Source organism: Coptis chinensis, chromosome 3 (assembly GCF_015680905.1).
Source record: "Coptis chinensis isolate HL-2020 chromosome 3, ASM1568090v1, whole genome shotgun sequence".
Taxonomy (NCBI): domain Eukaryota; kingdom Viridiplantae; phylum Streptophyta; class Magnoliopsida; order Ranunculales; family Ranunculaceae; genus Coptis; species Coptis chinensis.
In genome coordinates, this window is record NC_141458.1 from 52,311,414 (window position 1) to 52,316,741 (window position 5,328).

General features: G+C 35.6%; 1 long non-coding RNA gene across 3 annotated transcripts; it reads left to right on the forward strand.

Annotated features, from left to right (window-relative positions):
• The first annotated feature begins 2,269 nt into the window (after window positions 1-2,269).
• Window positions 2,270-4,013, forward strand: LOC147509983 (uncharacterized). Of its 3 annotated transcripts, XR_015216691.1 has the most exons (4): window positions 2,297-2,331; window positions 2,440-2,779; window positions 3,730-3,812; window positions 3,908-4,013. It is a non-coding gene; the product is annotated as an uncharacterized LOC147509983 (long non-coding RNA). The 3 variants fall into 3 exon arrangements; XR_015216690.1 differs by lacking the exon at window positions 2,440-2,779 and having other exon boundaries at window positions 2,270-2,331; XR_015216692.1 differs by lacking the exons at window positions 2,297-2,331; window positions 2,440-2,779 and adding an exon at window positions 3,399-3,544.
• The last annotated feature ends 1,315 nt before the right edge of the window (window positions 4,014-5,328 follow it).

Here is a 5,328-nt window from a genome sequence, read left to right on the forward strand (position 1 = left end):
TTCTAGACTAGGAATGTTTAGGATATATTGGATTTTATTTCTATTAGAGTTTTATGTAATTCTCTATATATACCTTACAAGGGTATTGATAAGTACCTAAAACTATAATACAAAACCCCGTAGAGACATAACATTTTGGTTAATTATGTGTTTAATAATCATAAAATAATCGTATTTTCATGCTTTTGCAGGTTTGAGAAATCAACGTAAAAATGAGGACAAAACCATTATTTAAGCACGGAATAGTGTCTACGTGAAGCTTTCCAATTTAGCCCATACAAAGTTCAATGAAGCCCGCCTAAAGCCCAAGAACTCAAACAGGACGATTCCAAGATAGAACAGGATCAACGTGCTAGAAAACATTAAACTTCTGAAGCTCATATCTTTTGAACCTGGACTTCAAATCCGGCAAGCGAACCATCAGAACGATCAGTGTGACAAACTCTATCTGAGGTCAGATTTTGTAGAAATTGACTTGTAGATCTGCCACTGGACACAGCACGTGGACCCACTCTGTGGGCCCACGAGATGGGATGAGTCATCAATCATATAGCAAGTCAAGACAAAATTAGCAAATTATTGGCACAAATTGACACCTTGCATGTTATTAACTACCTTGACTAGACTTTTGGTGCTAAAATATTGCTAATTTTGACTTGATTTGAATTGGAGATAAGATTGTAATAAATGTGAGTAAATGGTGAGAGGTGATTTCACGTGGGAAATGAGAGAATGCTCTTATATGTATTGATTTTGGAATTATGAATTTACATTCCATTCATGCATGTTTCATTTTTAGAAAAGCTTTAAGTTTTCTTGTAATAGTGTTAATGGAGTAACTTTTGTTCTCCTCTAAATAAAATATGTTTTCTTCAAGATAAAATTTAGTTATTTTCATTCTTTTTATTCTTTCATTCTTAACTAAGCATAGCACCACTTGCATATCATTTTTATTCCCATGAACATGAGCTAAAACCCTCCCAGGTGGAGGGTTAATGATGCTCATGTGAGGATTAGGCTACAACTTTAGAATCTAAAATCACTACTTAAGCACTTAGAAATCATTTTACATCCTATCACAAAATGACAGTGATCAACCAAGTTTGGAGCCTAGAGCTCGAGATGAGCTCGCATGCGCGCACGCGAGTCCCTGGTGAATTCGGACCCTTATATTTGACCGACTGGTGTAGGATGAAACCAGGAGTTGAAAGGTTATTTTAGAGATGAAATATCAGTTCAACTCCTTATGCTAGCAAGATGGATTTAGAGATAAGTACATCTTGCTATGGATCGATACTCAAGTCTATTTTCGGGTTTGTCTATGAACCCAAAATGGATTAGAGATGGTAGTGACCATATTTTCTAAAAGATATGTAGCTAAACTTTGAATGAGTAGGATTAATCCTCTACCTTTTTTCACTACTGATCCATTTACTATCATTTTTTATGCTCATAGGTACCTCTAACTCAGACCTAGAACAGAATCTACACCAATATCTAAGACAATTGTGAAAATTTTAGACGACTGTACAATTTTTGGATTACGTGCGCTAGCCAAAAAGTTTCCCATGCGAGTCATACAACTCGCGCACGCCTCTCATTCTGTCGCATGCGCTGGCTTTTTGTGCCGGATTCTAATCATTTTTCAACAACAGAACCTCCCGTTCTATAACACTCCAGTATTGTTCTGAGTTATTTGCAGTTGTATTGGATTTTTCCAATACCTTCAGGATTTCGACACGTTCACGTGGGTGAACTGACGGTTTTGGTTCTAAGGCGGAGTTGCGCACTACAACAGAAGGGGTCTGTTGCAACACATTCTTTTGCAACGCCTAATTTTTGTTGGTAAAGCATAACATTTGCAACGCCTAATGGGGCTGCTAAAATGTTTCGGTCTTATTAGTACCACCTTATTGGGATTTAATTGTTGCCACGCTAAAAAGCTTTCATTTGAAGTTTTCTGTTAGGTAGAATTTCATTTTTATTGAAAAAATTGAGCACTAGCTACGCTGCAATGGTTGCAAAAAGGTATTTTGGATTTAGCAACGCCTTTGGTGTCTTTAATAAGTTTTATATTTTTTTCGCCCAATTTAATTTTTTTCTGTACCATAGTAATTGCAACGTCCATTGGTGTCACATAAGGCCAATAAGTGTTTAATATTGGGCGGGATCATTTTCATTGGAAATAGTTTTCGCAGCCCACTAAAATTCTAAGTGATAACAGTTTGGGAAACCAAAAGAAACCCTAAAAAAAACTACCACTGATCAAAAAAAAAAAAAAAACATTCTTCACTGACTGACACTGACGAAACCGAGCGTACCACAAAATATGTAAGGATATTTTAATTTAATCTCTTCTTCTTCTTCTTTAAACTGGTTTTTCATTGTAATGTTTTTTCTTTTTTTTTTTTTTTGCTGATTTCGTCCATTCTTAATTAGACCATTGGTCTTGTTTTAGCTTAAATCAGGTGAATCGGCAACGTCAAAGCTTCCTTGATTACTGATTGTCGACGGCTACGTCCTTTAAATTGAGATAATCTCTTCGCTTATATACTTTAAGTTCCGATTTTTGGTTTTGAATTTTGGAATTAAAGTTACAATCTTTAAACGAATTGAAGTTTGAAGTTACCAAAGCTCGAATATTTTGCAGTGGTTTATTCTATTTCATACTCCATTCTCTCTTAACCCCTTATCGTTATTTATTTACCTTTTTATTGTCTATCTATAGGAATTAAGGTTCTCTCCATTGTTTATGTACACAATCCCTGCAGTGTTTCAGGTTTTAATAAACTTCTTAGTGATGTTCTCATTAATTTATGAGTATGAATGATTTATGGTAATGGTTTTTGTGTATTATTGGTTCCTTGGTTGACCTTTGGATGTTTGGTAGTTCATTATTGAATTTTCTATATGATTCTCCTTGTTTCATATTTGTTCAATTTATTTTGTTTAAATGTGTTATATATGTGTCAGGTTAAGTTATTGGTATAAAAAAGTTTTCTTTGGTTTTTGTTGTTACGTACCATGTAACTGAAGTGGTTTGAATTGGTAATGGTTTCCATTTAAGGATGATTAAATTAAAAAAAGTGAAGTAGGTGCTTGTTGGTTTCCAACTTTCCATCATGTGCGTGCTTTGTGAGATGACTTATGTGTGAGACCGAGTTGCTGTTATCTTTCTCTGATTTTGGTTGGTTGTAAAACTTTTTATCATGTGTATAGATTTGGCATTGGGTCTTGATCCATTTGATACCTACTGATGTCCCATTCTTTACCTTTTGTGCTCCTACCATGGCTGCTGCTTTGGCCTTGTCCATTTTCTTCGTCTTTGCCATCGTTATTTTTTCGCTTTTTTCTTCTCCTTGCACACGATAAGTACGTTGTGGACAAAATATTAGGCGCACACTTAAGAGGTTTTAGGTGTCATCTTCACAAGCATTATAGGAGTTTTAGAAATGATGAAATCGCACGATCACACCCTTAGAGTGGCTTGGCACAAGAAAAATGGAATGCATGTTGTGATTGGTTTAGAAGAGAAGATTTCAAGGTAATATACCTTATTGTGCTAATTTGGCAACTACTATGGGGAGTGTGTATGTCTTCCAAGTATTACGTTTATAATAAGGGTTCTGTTAAAATGATGCTAGCATTGCTCATTACAGATGGCAATCTTGTGTATGGTTTATATTTTTTTCTAGCTTTGGTTTTGATATTATATTTATTTTATTGCAGAAAATTAGCGAGCAAAATTCAAAAAGCTCCCAACAAACCATTGTGGTGGTTCAAAGCCATTCCGAGGATACTTGGAGGAATCTGTAATATTTTTTATTTACATTCATTTGGTTGCTTTTCCGCAATTTGATATTATTTGAAGTAAATTATAAAGGAATACGTTTTCAAATCTTTACAGCGTGACTCCGAGACTCAGGAACCTATTGGCAAGATCGAATTCTATCATCGAACCCACTTTAGTAGTAGTAAGGGATGGACTAGTCATGTTGCTAAAGAAAACTATGTAAGTAAATTTACTTGTATCTAGCTTTTGCCATGATACTTATATTTTTATATATTTATACCCAATTTAAATTTATAGGACCGAATGCGACATCTTAAAGATGAATCTGAAGTAGAAGGCAGTGAGGCAAAGACCGAGGAGGAAATTATAGTATTGGGTGTAAGGTCTGGATACTCCAAAGGGCTTGGGCATGGGGTCCTACCAGAGTCATCTAGCTAGAAGTAAAATAGAGGAGATGGTGGTCCGTCAAGTTAAGTTTGAGGCTTGGATGCTACAGTTCAATGGCGGTTCTCCCTGGTACATATGAACTGTATGTAATAAATTGATTGGTTGCATGCCTGATCGAGTAATTCCTTCTGTGATGTTTTGTGTTAGTCACAACTTTAATAAGTTATTATAGTTTCAAGTCCCTAAGTTATATGGTTGGATGTGCTGGTTAAATGATTGCTTTGGAAGTAACTATATTCTAGGAGTGTTCGGGGGTTGTAACGATTTTTTATTTCTAGTGGCTTATGTTATAGTAAGATTTGGTTATTTGGCATGTTTATGAGGTTGTGTAATCTGGGTCGGGACGTTGACCCTAAAGAGAAGATCAACTCTCTCTCTTTTTGTACAAAATCTGCTTCTACTGCGCGGGAATCTTCTCTTGGTATGAGTGAGGGTTCTTTTTCATGGCATGACTGAACTCCTAGTTAAGAGGAAGGGCAGGCTTGTTATAAACAAAATAGGGTAGCTTCTCAAGTGAGGGTGGGGTCTTCTCTAGTGGAAGGGCAAGCATGTTAATAGACGATTAAAACAATGGAAATATATTTCCAAAAGAGAGGTGAGATGTGATCTACAATCATTTATTGTTATGTATATATAAAGTACATCCATGAACTTTCACATATAGAACAAAAGGAGTACTATCATAGTGACTGATGCTATCATCCAGAAATGACAACTAATCAATTTGAAAGTAGGAACCGCTTGTCATCCTAAAAGCACATTCAAGTATGATTTCCTTAACAAATGATCAGTCATTCAGAGTTTTAGACTATAAGCTACTATAACTGTCTTCACAAATTGTCAGATGCATTCTCTTTTGTCGCAGATTTTTGTAGAAGGGAACGAAACAACTCATTAGTTAGTAACCAGAAGAGTTTTAGCTATTGATCTCTTGTAGTGGCTGTCTTCCTTGATTTTGTTAAAGATATTATTGCTAGACATACTCGGTCTTAAGGGATCAAGGAGAGGGGTAGTCATCTTGGGATCTGGAACTAAATATCAATCTGGAGGATCTTTACCTTCCCCTCCCCCTTATGGAGTTGGTTTAA